Below are 17,051 nucleotides of genomic sequence, written 5' to 3' on the forward strand. Positions count from 1 at the left end.
GTTTTCCTCATCTCGGTCTTAAAAGACTTCCCCCTTATCCTTAAACTGTGACCCCTTGTTCTGGACTTCCCCAACATCGGGAACAATCTTCCTGCATCTAGCCTGTCCAACCCCTTAAGAATCTTGTAAGTTTCTATAAGATCCCCCCTCAATCTTCTAAATTCTAGTGAGTACAAACCGAGTCTATCCAGTCTTTCTTCATATGAAAGTCCTGACACCCCAGGAATCAGTCTGATGAACCTTCTCTGTACTCCCTCTATGGCAAGAATGTCTTTCCTCAGATTAGGAGATCAAACTGTACGCAATACTCCGGGTGTGGTTTCACCAAGACCCTGTACAGCTGCAGTAGAACCTCCCTGCTCCTATACTCAAATCCTTTTGCTATGAATGCTAACATACCATTCGCTTTCTTCACTGCCTGCCTGTATTTATGGTGTTAAGACATCTTGCCTGAACAATGCTCTATCAGGAACATTCCTAATATGGCACTTTCATCTATTCAAGAACTTCACGTCAATAATAGCTATTATTAGGGTGAAAACATCTATCAGGCTTTTGATAATCATTTACTACAGCTTCTTTATAAATAATCTGGAGGTCTTCAGTTAATGAAAATCATCATTTGTTGTATATTTGGCTTTGTCTTTAGAAACGCAAGGCCAAAGATAGATATAAAAAGCTGGAGTAACTCAGCGGGACAGGCAGCATCTCTGGAAAGGAGGAATGGTGACGTTTCGGGTCGAGACCCTTCTTCAGACTGGTTAGGGATAAGGGAAATGAGAGATATAGATGGTGATGTGGAGAGATAAAAAACAATGAATGAAAGATATGCAAAAAAATAACAATGATGAAGGAGACAGGCCTTTATCATCATTACTTTATCATGTAAACTGTTTGTAGGGTGAAAACGAGAAGCTAGTGTGAATTGGGTGGGGGAGGGATAGAGAGAGAGGGAATGCCGGGGCTACCTGAAGTTAGAGAAATCAATATTCATACCACTGGGCTGTAAGCTGCCCAAGCGAAATCTGAGATGCTGTTCCTCCAATTTGCGTTTAGCCTCACTCTGACAATGGAGGAGACCTAGGGCAGAAAGGTCTGTGTAGGAATAATAAGGAGAATTAAAGTGTCCAGCAACCGGGAGATCAGGTAGGTTCAGGCGGACTGAGCGAAGGTATTCAGCGAAATGATCGCCCAGTCTGCGTTTGGTCTCGCCGATGTATAAGAGACCACATCTTGAACAATGGACACAGTAGATGAGGTTGGAGGAGGTCTAAGTGAACCCCCTTCCTAACCTGAATGGATTGTTGGGGTCCCTGGACAGTCAAAGGAGGAGGTATAGCGACAGGTGTTGCATCTTTTGCGGTTGCAGGGGAAGGTACCTGGGGATGGGGTGGGTTGGGTGGGAAGAGATAAGTTAACCAGGGAGTTGCGGAGGGAACGGTGTCTGTGGAAGGTGGAAAGGGGTGGAGGTGGAGGGATGTGTTGTATGTGACGGCAGATGGGGTGGGAGATAAGGACTAGGGGGACTCTGTCTCTGTCGCGACTTGGAGAGGGGGAACAAGGGCGGAGCTGCGGGGTACCGAGGAGACATGAGTGAGGGTCTCATCTTTGATGGGGGAGGGGAACCCCCGTTCCCTAAAGAATGAGGGCATCTCGGATGTTCTAGTATGGATCACCTCATCCATGGCGCAGATGCGGCGTAGACGGAGGAATTGAGAGTAGGGGATAAAGTCTTCTCTGGAAGCAGGGTGGGAAGAAGTGTATTTGTGGGAGTCAGTGGGTTTGTAATAGACGTCAGTTAATAGTCTATTTCCTGTGATGGAGACTGTGAGATCAAGAAAGGGGAGGGAGGTGTCGCAGATGGTCCAAGTAAATTTGAGTGCAGATTGAAAATTGGTGGTAAAGTTGATGAAGTCCATGAGTTCTGCATGGGTGCAGGAGGTAACACTGATGCAGTCATCAATGTAGCGGAGATAGAGTTTGGGGATAGGGACTGGAGCAGGGATTGTTCAATGTACCCTATAAAGAGGCAGGCGTAGCTGGGGCCCATGCGGGTGCCCATAGCTATGCCTTGAACGTAGGAAGTGGGAGGGGTCAAAGGAGTAGTTGTTGAGGGTGAGGACCAGTTCCGCTTGGCGGAGAAGAGTGTTAGTAGAGGGAATTTGGATGGTTCTGCGGTCGAGGAAGAAACGGGGGGGCTTTAAGGCCTTCCTGGCGGGGGGTGGAGGTGTAGAGTGACTGAACGTCCATAGTGAAGATGAGGGAGTGGGGGCTCGGAAAGCGAAAGTCATTAAAGAGACGAAGGGCATGTGAGGTATCTCGGACATAGGTCGGGAGAGATTGGACCAGGTAGGATAGGATGGAGTCAAGGTACGTGGAAATCATTGCCGTGGGGCAGGAGCAGGCTGGAACAATGGGTCTGCAGTTGTGTTTGTGGATTTCAGGGCAGTTGTGTTTGTGGATTTGGGGGAGAAGTAAAAAAGGGCTGGGAACTGATAAGGTTGGAGGCTTTGGAAGGCAGACAGACGAAAGTGATGAAATCAGTAATGGTATTTGAGATTAAGGCCTGGTGCTCATCTGTGGGATAAAGCCAACACTTGTTCACAACCCCCACTGCACTCCAATCCCCCACCTTCTCACCTAATTTGGAAACAGGTCAGGCCATTTTTGAGATCAATTATCATAGTGGAAATGATCACCATTTTCAAGAACAGAGTTGTCTCCTTCCTCGGTGGGAACTACATCTCACAATAAAGAATTTCTAATTTTCATATCACCAATTCCGTCCAGTGCCGAATATTTAGCAACATGAGAGTGGGTGGCTGTAGGGCTGTGATTTTGTCATTAACCCATTGTCATTAATCCAAACTAGCAGCTGCTCTACAGGCACTCAAAGCAATTGTAGTCCTTGCCAAAGGGGGACATATTAGTCTAACCCACAGGTTAATTTATGGCCCATCTAAACGAGCTTTTGTTTTCATTTTAATTGAATAAAAATTGCACCAGATAGAATGAACAACATCATTACTGCAATTCACGGGCAAATGACAAATTACTTTTGGGGAGAATTTTCAATCAGGTTACAAGACTATTCAGCATTTTCCCATCATTGGCCAAAAATGTTCAATGCTCTGCATGGGAGTCATATGAAACCAAGCAGCTGGTGAAGGAATGATTATTATGCATTAACCACTGTCACAAAAGTCTGATTTAGCGTATTTCTTAATGAGGTTAGTAGGCGTAAAAACTCAAGGAAGTGCAGAGCCACCCAGTTCCAGACTTGCTTTTACAAATAAGCAAGAGTTGCAATTGTACGTAGTCTTATCAAGAATACATTAAAATCACCAAAGTATCAAGGTGGGAAACAAAATGTTTATTTTGTTGGCTGCGGAGGCCAAGTCTTTGAGTATTTTTAAAGCAACGATTGACAGATTCTTGATTAGTAAGGCTGTCAAAGGTTAGAGGAAGAAGGCAGGAGAATGGGGTTGAGGGAAAAATAGACCAGCCACAATTGAATGACAGAGTAGACTCGATGGGCTGAATACTGCTCTGGTGACTTTTATGACAAAGTTGGATCTGTTTCAATGTCATACTCAAAAAATAAAATGTCTTAAAAATATCAAAAAAACATCTTTTTAATCAAAGATTGGTGGTTCAGTGGACAATGTGAAAGGATATCTAAGTTTACAACAGGAGATGGATCAATTGGGAAGGTAGACCACTGAATGGCAAATGGGATTGAACTCTGACAGGTGTGAGGTTGCACTCAGAGAGAGAGAGAGAGAGAGAGAGAGAGAGTCAGTCTTCATAGTCAAAACCTTCCATCTACTGCAGCTGATGGTTATAGAGGGGTAAAGTGTAAGCTTTACCTCTCAAAGAGAGACAACAAAAGATATTGGACACTTAACATGGGAGGAAAGGGTGACAATTTCTCAAAATGTCTTAATGAGAGCAAAACTATCACCACTCACTATTCAATTGCAACTTAATTTACTGTTTACAGATTTGGTCCAATGTATTGGTTGATTCCCTACAGCTTGTCCAGCAAATGTATGTGTAGTCAGAAATTGAAACCACTAGACATTATCACTACTGAAATAAGTGGCTGCCTAAAAAATATATACCCCTTTAGCTTATTATCCAACAATTAGAAGATGGAAAGATCATGAACATAAGAACAGGAGAGGAGTAAACCTTTCCTTCCCATGTCTCTGCAGTACCATTCAGCATAATCATCGATCGATCGATCTTCCGCCTTAACACCATTTTCTGGATTTAGGACTTGATTTCTTTAATATCTAAAAACCTGTTGATCTCTATTTTAAGAGCAATTAATAATCAATCCTGTGTTGCCCACCATGGTAGAGAACTAAATGATTCACCATTTCTGAGTGAAGAAATGTGTTCGCATTTCAGTCCTAAAGGGCCTACACATTATTTTGGGACTTTGATTCCAAGTTCAGGACTCCTTAGCCAGAGCAAACATCTACTTCTTATTATTCTAAATTCTAAAGAGATATAGTCTGCTTAATCTCTTTTTGTATGATTTTCATTTGCTGCACTCTTTTCTAAGAACAGTGTTATGGGAGGATGTTTTGAGTATCAAATCGATGCGATGGTAGGGGTGAAGTAGAAACATTTTGAATCACAAGTGATTCATCACCATTAGCCTGATGCACTCCTTGTTTCATTTCGAGGGCAACAGGTCACAACCCTTTAATCCAACTTTTATTCAACATGTAAATAGAGCAAACATGTCAGTGATGTCATCAAATATGGAAACATTGAAAGAGTAAATGAAACATGCATTTAGGAAAATCAATGTCTGGATCCATCCCCTGGATATTCCAGATTAATAAATTAAGGTTTTTGTCAACTAATTACAAATCAGGCTAATTACAAATCAATAACATTAGCCAACTCCGAAACATGAAGAAACATAGAAATTAGGTGCAGGAGTAGGCCATTCGCCCTTCGAGCCTGCACCGCCATTCAATATGATCATGGCTGATCATCCAACTCAGTATCCCGTACCTGCCTTCTCTCCATACCCCCTGATCCCCTTAGCCACAAGGGCCACATCTAACTCCCTCTTAAATATAGCCAATGAACTGGCCTCAACTACCCTCTGTGGCAGAGAGTTCCAGAGATTCACCACTCTCTGTGTGAAAAAAGTTCTTCTCATCTCGGTTTTAAAGGATTTCCCCCTTATCCTTAAGCTGTGACCCCTTGTCCTGGACTTCCCCAACATCGGGAACAATCTTCCTGCATCTAGCCTGTCCAACCCCTTAAGAATTTTGTAAATTTTGTAAGAGCTGAGCATTGGGATCCAGACATCACGGACAACTGGCCTCAGTTCCCCGCTCACATCTGGCAGTGCTCTCTGCCTGAACCTGAGGGCACGGAGTGTTATTGTAAATGGGAGGCTGAGCGATCACTGTTCACTGGCCTTGGGGGTACCCGGCGAGGAAGTGGGGCAACCGAGTGAGGGAGGGAGGGTGTGGGTGGGGGGTGTACCCCTCCCAAGGGAGGAACTTTTTGAAATTTGATGTATTAAAATCATGTTTTAGTGCACCGTAGAAGTATGATTTCAATGTTTTTTGTTTGAAGTATTTTTAAGAAGTAACTTTTTAAGGGGTAACTTTTTCCACACAAAGGGTGATGGGTGTATGGAACAAGCTGCCAGAGGAGATAGTTGAGGCAAGGACTATCCCAACAAGAAACAGTTAGACTGATACATGGATAGGACAGGTTTGGAGGGATATGGACCAAAAGCAGGCAGTGTAGCTGGGACATGTTGGCGGGTGTGGACAAGTTGCACCGAAGGGCCTGTTTCCTCACTGTGTCACTATATGACCACATTATTCATCCACCATGCGTGAATGCTTCAAAATCAAGTGGTCGAGTTTTATTGCATATACTCAAGCATAGAAACATAGAAAATAGGTGCAGGCATAGGCCATTCGGCGCTTTGAGCCAGCACTGCCATTCAATATGATCATGGCTGTTCATCTGAAATCAGTACCTCTTTCCTGTTTTTCCCCCATAATCCCTTGATTTCGCTAGCCCCAAGAGCTAAATGTAACTCTCTCTTGAAAACATCCAGTGAATTAGCCTCCACTGCCTTCTGTAGCAGAGAATTCCACAGATTCACAACTCTCTGCATGAAGAAAGTTTGTCCTCATCTCAGTCCGAACTGGCCTACCCTTTATTCTTAAACTGTGACCCCTGGTTCTGAACGCCCCCAACATCGGGAACATTTTCCCTGCAGTTACAGTAAGAGAAAATCTAGCAGGCAAGCAGGATGCTTTCACCAACCACCCCATTTGAAAGCCATTATCTTCCACCGTTTCTACCCAGTGCTTGGTATCTACTTCCAGCAGCCACAGGTTGTCCTCCAGGATGCACCAAGCCACAGCCTGATCCATGCCGGTCACCTGTGCGAATTCGGCACAGAGACTCTCACGGCAGCGGTGCAACGCTTCATTCCCGGGATGGCGGGACTGTCATATGCGGAGAGAATGGAGCGGCTGGGCTTGTACACTCTGGAGTTTAGTGGGTTGAGAGGGGATCTTATTGAAACATGTAAAATTGTTAAGGGTTTGGACATGCTAGAAGCAAGAAACATGTTCCAGATGTTGGGGGAGTCCAGAACCAGGGGCCACAGTTTAAAAATAAGGTGTAAGCCATTTAGAACGAAGACGAGGAAACACTTTTTCTCATAGTTAGGAAACTGTGGAATTCTCTGCCTCAGAGGACGGTGGAGGCCGGTTCTCTGGATACTTTCAAGAGAGAGCTTGATAGGGTTCTTAAAGATAGCGGAATCAGGGGATATGGGGAGAAGGCAGGAACAGGGTACTGATTGGGGATGATCAGCCATGATCACATTGAATGGCGGTGCCGGCTCGAAGGGCCAAATGGCCTACTCCTGCATCTATTGTCTATTGACGCCTCTGACGGCCCTGAGGCTTGCACTGAGGCTGCTCCATGGCTGGAGCTGCAGCGAGTGACTCGCCAGCCCAGCAAACACTCACCAGCCCCGGCTCGTGGTCCACATCTGTCCCCGCCACTGCTTCTTCCATCCCTCCCTCAGCCCCGGCTCTCAAACACCAGCGGCCCATTCACTTTATATGAGTTTTGACGTTTTCGTTGATCACAGAATTTCTCACGACAGAGCGTGAGGAATTTGTGATCAGCATGAGAGCGTGAGAATTTGCCCAAATGCGTGAGTCTCACGCTCAATGCGTGAGAGTTGGCAGCCCTGAAACAGGTACTGACTGTCTACCCTATCTGTGGCTTTCATAATTTTATATACTTCTATCGAGTCTTCCTTCAACCTCCAACGTTCCAGAGAAAACAATCCAAGTCTATCCTGCAGCTGAAAACCTCTAATCCAGGCAGCATTCTGGTACAACTCTCTCTCCAAAGCTTCCAGATCTTTCTTGTAAGGGGGCGACCAGAACTGAACACAATACTCCAAATGCGGCCTAACCAAAGTCCTATAGAGCTACATCATGACTTCCTGAATCTTCAATGCCCCTAGCAAAGTATACAATATGCCTTCTTTACCATCCTATCTACTTGTGTTGCCACCTTTATGCTGTTAAGGGTCTTGCCATTAGATTCAGATTCAGATTCAATTTTAATTGTCATTGTCAGTGTACAGTACAGAGACAACGAAATGCATTTAGCATCTCCCTGGAAGAGCGACATAGCAAATGATTTGAATAAATAATAATAAGTGTCCGGGGGGGGGGTGGTGATTGGCAGTCACCGAGGTACATTGTTGAGTAGAGTGACAGCCGCCGGGAAGAAGCTGTTCCTGGACCTGCTGGTCCGGCAATGGAGAGACCTGTAGCGCCTCCCGGATGGTAGGAGGGTAAACAGTCCATGGTTGGGGTGAGAGCAGTCCTTGGCGATGCTGAGCGCCCTCCGCAGATAACGCTTGCTTTGGACAGACTCAATGGAGGGGAGCGAGGAACCGGTGATGCGTTGGGCAATTTTCACCACCCTCTGCAAGGCCTTCCGGTCGGAGACAGAGCAGTTGCCATACCATACTGTGATACAGTTGGTAAGGATGCTCTCGATGGTGCAGCGGTAGAAGTTCACCAGGATCTGAGGAGACAGATGGACCTTCTTCAGTCTCCTCAGGAAGAAGAGACGCTGGTGAGCCTTCCTGATCAGAGTAGAGGTATTGTGGGTCCAAGAGAGGTCATCGGAGATGTTGACTCCCAGGAACCTGAAGCTAGAAACACGTTCCACCTCCGTCCCGTTGATGTGGATGGGGGTGTGCGTGCCGCCTCTGGACTTCCTGAAGTCTACAATGAGCTCCTTGGTCTTCTTGGAGTTAAGGGCCAGGTTGTTGTCAGCGCACCATGCTGCTAAGTGCTGGACCTCCTCCCTGTAGGCCGACTCATCGTTGTTGCTGATGAGGCCAATCACCGTTGTATCATCTGCATACTTGATGATGGTGTTAGTACCATGTACAGGTGTGCAGTCATAGGTGAAGAGGGAGTAGAGGAGGGGGCTCAGCACACAGCCCTGAGGAACGCCGGTGTTCAGGGTGAGGGTTGAAGAGGTGTGCTTGTCTAACCTCACAGACTGGGGTCTGTTGGTTAGAAAGTCCAGTATCCAGTTGCAGAGGGAGGGGTCGATGCCCAGGTCACCAAGTTTGGTGATCAGATTAGAGGGTATAATGGTGTTGAATGCTGAGCTGTAATCGATGAACAGCATTCTTACATAAGTGTCTCTGTTGTCGAGGTGGGAGAGGGCGGAGTGAAGTGCCGTTGAGATGGCATCCTCCGTACTCCTGTTCTTGCGGTAGGCAAACTGATAGGGATCCAATGTGGGGGGTAGACAGCTTTTGAGGTGTGCCAGGACCAGCTTCTCGAAGCACTTGGTGATGATGGGGGTAAGTGCAACTGGGCGGAAGTCGTTGAGGCTTGCCGCAGTGGAGTGTTTTGGCACTGGCACGATGGAGGTGGCTTTAAGGCAAGTGGGGACAACTGCTTGGGCAAGTGACAGGTTGAAGATGTCAGTCCAGACGTCTGTCAGCTGCGCAGCACAGGCCCTGAGCACGCGCCCGGGGATGCCGTCAGGGCCAGCAGCATTACGTGCATTAGTCCTACTCAGTGCCACGTATACGTCGTAGGGGGTGAGTGTGAGGGGTTGGTGATCGGCAGGTAGCACAGCCTTGATGGCTGTCTCTAGATTGTCCCTGTCGAAGACGCCATAGAAGTGGTTAAGCTCCTCAAGGAAGGAGGCGTCGCTGGATGTGGGGGTGGTGTTGGTGGGTCTATAGTCCGTGATGGCCTGTATGCCTTGCCACATGCGTCGGGGGTCGGAGTTGTTCTTGAAGTGCTCCTCAATCCTGAGCTTGTAGCAGTGCTTGGCCTTCCTGATGCCCCTCTTCAACTGTATTCTCGCTATTTACGTTCAACCTCCTAAAGTGCACCACCTCACACTTGCTTGGGTTAAACTCCATCTGCCATCTATGCCCATTTCTGCAGCTGATCTATATTCCATTGTATCATCTGATGGCCTTCCTCACTGTCTGCAACTTGTTCAATGGTACAATGAATCAATGGTTTCTTTATTGTCATCTGTACCAGGTACAGTGAAACACATTTTTTGCATGCAGATGCACAAGACTATCCTCATCCATAAGTACAATCCCCTGGTCAGTACAGTATGCACAGAATAGCTCACTGAGTCTATATGCAAAAGGCGCCATTATGGTGCCACCTGAACATTTACTCAACAACCAATCTCCATTTACATCTAGGTTATTTATACACTGTATATCAAATACACAGTCCCAGCACAGATCCCTGTGGAACTCCTTGGGTCAAAGACATCCAGTCAGAATATCTACCTTCCACCACAACCTCCAGTCTTCCGTGAATAAGCTAGTTCTAAAGCGAACGTTTTTGTGAATCCCAGACATCGTAATCTTCTGGATCAGCCATACCACGAGGGACCATATCAAAAGCCTTACAAAAATCCATGTATACAACATCCATTGCCCTACCTTCATCAAACTTCTTAGTCACCTCCTCAAAAAAAACTTAATCAAGAGATTAGGGCGGCAGAGTTAGAAACATAGAAATTAGGTGCAGGAGTAGGCCATTCGGCCCTTCGAGCCTGCACCGCCATTCAATATGATCATGGCTGATCATCCAACTCAGTATCCCGTACCTGCCTTCTCTCCATACCCCCTGATCCCCTTAGCCACAAGGGCCACATCTAACTCCCTCTTAAATATAGCCAATGAACTGGCCTCAACTACCCTCTGTGGCAGAGAGTTCCAGAGATTCACCACTCTCTGTGTGAAAAAAGTTCTTCTCATCTCGGTTTTAAAGGATTTCCCCCTTATCCTTAAGCTGTGACCCCTTGTCCTGGACTTCCCCAACATCGGGAACAATCTTCCTGCATCTAGCCTGTCCAACCCCTTAAGAATTTTGTAAGTTTCTATAAGATCCCCTCTCAATCTTCTAAATTCTAGAGTGTATAAACCAAGTCTATCCAGTCTTTCTTCATAAGACAGTCCTGACATCCCAGGAATCAGTCTGGTGAACCGTCTTTGCACTCCCTCTATGGCAATAATGTCATAGGACTGTCTTATGAAGAAAGACTGGGTAGACTTGGTTTATACTCTCTAGAATTTAGAAGATTGAGAGGGGATCTTATAGAAACTTACAAAATTCTTAAGAGTTGCTGCCTTACAGCTCTTGCAGCACCGGAGACACGGGTTGATCCTGACTGTGGGTGCTGTCTGTACGGAGTTTGTACTTTCTCCCCGTGACCTGCGTGGGTTTTCTCCGAGATCTTTGGTTACCTACCTCACTCCAAAGACGTATAGGTTTGTAGGTTAATTGGCTTGGTATAAGTGTAAATTGTCCCTAGAATGTGTAGGATAGTGTTAGTGTGCAGGGATCACTCAGTGGGCCGAAAGGCCTGTTTCCGCACTGTATCTCTAAACTAAACTAACGTTAGTGAGACACAAGCTACCACAAACAAAGCCACGCTGGTTATCCCTCCAAATGGGAGTAAATCCTCTCAAAGAATTGTCTCCAATCCCATTTCCAAAAGACGTGGTCTGCATTTATTGACTTACTACAAGTATAAGTATAAATATATATATCCCAGGAATATAAGACAGTCCTGACATCCCAGGAATATAAGACAGTCCTGACATCCCAGGATGTACTTATAAAAATGAAACACATTTTTTGCATGCAGATCCACATGAGTTGTTGAGTAAATGTTCAGGTGGCACCATAATGGCGCCTTTTGCATATAGACTCAGTGAGCTATTCTGTACATACTGTACTGACCAGGGGATTGTACTTATGGATGAGGATAGTCTTGTGGATCTGCATGCAAAAAATGTGTTTCATTTTTATAAGTACATCCTGGGATGTCAGGACTGTCTTATATTCCTGGGATGTCAGGACTGTCTTATATTCCTGGGATGTCAGGACTGTCTTATGAAGAAAGACTGGATAGACTTGGTTTATACTCTCTAGAATTTAGGAGATTGAGAGGGGATCTTATAGAAACTTACAAAATTCTTAAGGGGTTGGACAGGCTAGATGCAGGAAGATTGTTCCCGATGTTAGGGAAGTCCAGGACAAGGGGTCACAGCTTAAGGATAAGGGGGAAATCCTTTAAAACCGAGATGAGAATAACTTTTTTCACGCAGAGAGTGGTGAATCTCTGGAACTCTCTGCCACAGAGGGTAGTTGAGGCCAGTTCATTGGCTATATTTAAGAGGGAGTTAGATGTGGCCCTTGTGGCTAAGGGGATCAGGGGGTTTGGAGAGAAGGCAGGTACGGGATACTGAGTTGGATGATCAGCCATGATCATATTGAATGGCAGTGCAGGCTCGAAGGGCCGAATGGCCTACTCCTGCACCTAATTTCTATGTTTCTATGTTTCTATAAGGTGCAGCGGTAATTTAAAAAATAAATGGTGCCAGGATCTGGTAATGGGGGATGAAAAATATGGTTGATATATCTCTTTTTGCGTGTTTTTTTTTATAATAGAGCAACTGTTTCTCTTTCTTTCTCTCTTTTCTAGGGTCTATTTCTTAACTTTCTTCTCTAACTCTTTCTCTAATGGGCTTTTTTTTCAACACTTTCTCCCACTATCACGACTCTTTCTCACTTTCCTTACTTCCTTTATTTCTATCATTCCTAAAGCTCAAAAAATGAAGGGGTACAACAAATGTAATAAGATATATGTGGCCTGTACTACTGTAATTTATTGTACTTCTAATTTTTTTTTTAAAGAAAAAAAAAAGAATCCTCTCCAATAAATTCCCTACCGCTGATGTGAGGCTCACCGGCCTATAGTTCCCTGGATTCTATCTACTTCCTTCCTCAAACAAAAGAACAACATTGGCCACTCTCCAGTCCTCTTGGGGGTTAGACAAAAGTGCTGGAGAAACTCAGCGGATACAGCAGCATCTATGGAGCGAAGGAAATAGGCAACGTTTCGGGCCGAAGCATTGCCTATTTCCTTCGCTCCATAGATGCTGCTGCACCTGCTGAGTTTCTCCAGCACTTTTGTCTACCTTCGATTTTCCAGCATCTGCAGTTCCTTCTTAAACACTCCAATCCTCCGGGACCTTGCATGTGACTGGATAGGTAACAAACCCTCATACTTTTGTATATGAGTTGAGTTTACAGTCATTGGAGTTTAAAAGACAAAGAGCTGATCATAAAAGCTTGGAGGGAGATGAACAGGGTGAATTCTCAGAGGAAGTTTCCCATAGTGGGGGCATTAAACATGAGGGGACATAATTTCAGAATACCGCAATCGTTCATATTAGATGGAGATGAGAAGGTATTTGTATTCAGAAGGCCTTGAATCTTGGGAATTCTCTGCTCCATGTGGCTGTGGAGGCAGGGTCATTGAACATATTTAAAGCAGAGTCTGCCAAACATTTAACTCGTAGGAGAATCAACAGTATAGGGAGAACGGGAAAGTGATACTGAGGCCAAGATTGGATCAGCCATGATCTTATTGAAATGTGTGCAGCAGATTTGAATGACCTACTCCTACTGCTGTTTTTATGTTCCTAACTCAAACCAGAAAACGAATACTATTTCTGTAGCAGATTTTTGTGTTAACTGAGACAGCAGGGGATTCAATGCCAAGTAATAACGATAGGGTAATAATCCCCATAGTCTAAAAATATATATATATATATATGGTTCAGTGTTCAAGAATTAACTGCAGATGCTGGAAAATCGAAGGTAGATAAAAGTGCTGGAGAAACTCAGCGGGTGCGGCAGCATCTATGGAGCGAAGGAAATGGGCAATGTTTCGGGCTGAAACCCTTCTTCAGACTGATGCAGGGTAGGGGGGGGGGGGGAAGAAAGGAAGAGAAGGAGCCAGAGGGCTGAGGGAGAGCTGAGAAGGGGTGGAAACAGCAAGGGCTACCGGAAATTGGAGAAGTCAATGTTCAGGCCACTGGGATGCAGACTGCCCAAGCGGAATGTGAGGTGTTGCTCCTCCAGTTTCCGGTGGTGCTCACTCTGGCCATGGAGGAGGCCCAGGACAGAAAGGTCGGATTTGGAATGAGAGGGGGAGTTGATGTGCTGAGCCACCGGGAGATCAGGGTTAATACGGACCAAGCGGAGGTGTTGGGCGAAACGATCGCCAAGCCTACACTTGGTCTCACCGATGTAGATCAGCTGACACCTAGAGCAGTGGATGCAATAGATGAGGTTGGAGGAGGTGCAGATGAGCCTCTGTCACACCTGGAACGACTGCTTGGGTCCTTGAATGGAGTCGAGGGGGAGGTAAAGCGACAAGTGTAGCATCTCCTGCGGTTGCAAGGGAAAGTGGCCGGGGAGGGAAGAATTGACCAGGGAGTTGCGGAGCGAGCGGTCTTTGCGGAAAGCAGACGGGGGAGAGGTGTGAGATGGGAAGATGTGGCGAGTGGTGGGGTCACGTTGGAGGTGGCGAAACTGACGGAGGACTATTTGTTGTATGTGATGGCTAGTGGGGTGGAAGGTGAGGACTAGGGGGACTCTGCCCTTGTTCCGAGTGGGGGGGGGATGGGGAGAGAGAGCAGTGTTGTCTACCTGATATATGGTTCAGCACTGGCACAGGCATGTTGTAGTCCATGTTGCAGTAATATTTTATAAAAGTGGAACAATTCAACCTATGTGTAGCAGGATGGCAGGGAGCAAATTAGCCAAACATCTACTTCCCATCGGATGAGCGTGGCTGAAGTGCTAGAGCTGTGTGGATTTCAAATGGCCTGCAACAGAGAGTCGTTACTTTGTCCCTGAATTACCAGACCATGAGATGAAAACTGGTGCCACAAGGTGGAACTCACACGGATAATGTACACTTTGACAACACCTGCTGTCAAACCAATTGAGCAGCCCCATTGAGAAAGACGAGCTTGATGCCCCTGTCCGAGATCACTCTGTTCCCCCACCAAATGAAACACATTACTCCAACGGACCATAACGAGCACCATATTTAAAATATCTTAACATTATACAATCAAACGTTAACTGATATGAGAAGCATATAATGAAGTAGATGAAAAATATGGTCATTACAAAATGTCCTTTTGCGCATTTAATCCTTCAGTAGATTACTGAGGCAGCATGGTTACTATCCCGAGAATAGTAATTCCACAATTCCTTCTGCCATCCTGTCATCCTGACTCGTGTTTTACTTCAATCGGTATAACAGATACAGCCTTACAATTAGGATTTTACCTTACACATCACATTTACAAGATTTGTAATCTACGGCCCTCTGCTAATGGAACTGAAGTCTCCGCTCAGCCACTCTTGTCACATTACTAATGCACTTGCTCAAAAGCTTTTAAAGCAAAAAAGGAGAGAAATTGGTTTTCTGCCTCTTAATTAGGCACCACGGGAAAGTGCTTCATATTCTGACCTTTCATACTGGGCAAACTTAAATTGCACTTTAAAGACAGTAGTTTTGGAAAACAGGAATAACGGTTTACCTAGATCAACAAGATTGCACAAAATAAGTGCAATTTCACACAGTTAAGGTTGTGTCCAATGCAGTTTTGATTTGTGTCAAAATAAGATTGTAAATATTTTATTTTCTTCTCACACTTGATCAGATTGACACTGCAGGCCATCAGAACGATAAATAAATGGACAGTTCACTGGTGCAATTCAATCATTATGGACCTGGGCCCCAGCTATGCAGCAGCAGTTTAAAATGTTCAGACTGGTGTAGTTGAATAGGTGCTAAGCTGATTCGATCCCTACTGATCTACAGGCAGAGAATGGTATTAACTCCAGTGTCCCACATGAAATTCATTTGTATTTTGTAGCTCCAAACGAAATACATTGACATGTATCCTGTGATTTCCTTTGATTGCAACATGTTTACAATTCACATGGAAATTGTTCCATTGTCTTTGATATAAGGGGTCGGTGCAGTTCAAACTGATAGGCATATCAGGTCCTGAAAGCCTTGACCGGCCGACTACACAAGTAAGAAAAGGACTTGAATTCTGATTACAAAGCAAAATGTTCACATAAGTCTGGCCTGTATCACCTGCTCTCAAGATATCAATCTATCTGCTGTTTTAATGGTTCAACGTGTACCGAGGTACAGTGAAATACTTTGTTTGCATGTAGCTCAGCAAGACTATCATACATATGCACAATCCCCAGTCAGTAAAGAATTTACAGAAAAGCCCACAAGTCTATATGCAAGACGTGCCATTTTGGCACCATTTTACAGTCCAAGCTGCAGTTGGCCACAAAGCCCATTATAGCCGTCACCTCCATTCTAGTCGACCAGCGAACTGTTGACCCTGACTTTGCGTGGCCTCCTTCAGCATTTATTCCTGGAGCGGAAGGTGGGGATGGGGGGGGTGGGGGGGAAAGACACCCCGGTTCTTCTTTATCCAGCATCCCCCGCTGTCTCCCTCCATCCTCCTCTCCACGGCTTTCCTTTCCAGGTTGGTTCCCAGTTCCATGGCGCGAGTCCCAGTTCTGCCGTTGGGATATGCCCATGGCTCACCAGGCTTCCCTTTCCGGGCAGGATCCGGGTTCTGCAGCGGGTGTGCCAGCCCTGCCGTTGGGGTGGGCAGGAATCTTCGGGATTCCTTTCGTGGCTGGCTGGGGAAGGTTTGTTTAATGCTTGAGCTCAATAAGACACGTAAATATGAGGATCGCGGGGTGGCATCACTGATGGTGGGCGTGTTGGTTAAATGACTATGTACGTCAGTATATGCGTGACATTATACGTTTTTGACGTTTTGATTGTATAATATATCAAGGAAGGGTAATTATAGAAAGAGAATAGGGTCCCTCAGAAATCTATGTGGTCATCTAAATGTGGAGCCACAGAAGATGGGTAAAGTCCTCCATGAATATTTCTCCTCTGTTTTTTTTCCGAAGAGAAAGACATGAAGACAAGGGAACTTGGAAAGGTTAATGGCAATGTCTTGAGGATAGTCTGTATTATAGTCGAGGATTGCTGGATGTCCCAAAACATGATGGTAGATAAATCTCTCATGCCTGATCAGATATATCCATTTCATATAATCATTGCATGCTGGTTCACACACAACAAAGGCTTTTCACTGTTCCCGACACGTGACAATAAACTAAACTCATCTGACTGAATTGACCCTTTGGGAAGCTAGAAAATAAATTGCTGGAGCTCTGGCTGGTATATATGTATCATAGATAGTCACGGGTGGGGTGTTAGCAGACCGGAGGGTAGTTAATGTGTAGGAAGGAACTGCAGATGCTGGTTTAAATCAAAGATAGACACAAAATGCCGGAGTAACTCAGTGGGACAGGCAGCATCTCTGGAGAGAAGGAATTCAGACTGAAGATGGGTCTCGATCCGAAACATCACCCATTCCTTCTCTCCAGAGATGCTGCCTGTCCCACTGAGCTACTCCAGCATTTTATGTCCATGGAGGGTAGCTAATGTTGTGCCTTTATTCCAGAAGGGCCATAATGAACTAGTGACCAGTAAACATAATATCTGTGATATGTGAACATAATATCTGTGAACTGAGT

General features: G+C 45.4%; 1 protein-coding gene across 1 annotated transcript in view; it reads right to left on the minus strand.

The window, feature by feature from the left end:
• LOC129706559 (genetic suppressor element 1-like) overlaps window positions 1-17,051 on the minus strand; it is a 176,736-nt gene that overhangs the window by 156,831 nt on the left and 2,854 nt on the right. The window lies entirely within an intron of this gene.

The sequence above is a fragment of the Leucoraja erinacea genome, chromosome 2 (genome assembly GCF_028641065.1).
Source record: "Leucoraja erinacea ecotype New England chromosome 2, Leri_hhj_1, whole genome shotgun sequence".
In the NCBI taxonomy this organism is placed as follows: Eukaryota; Metazoa; Chordata; class Chondrichthyes; order Rajiformes; family Rajidae; genus Leucoraja; species Leucoraja erinaceus.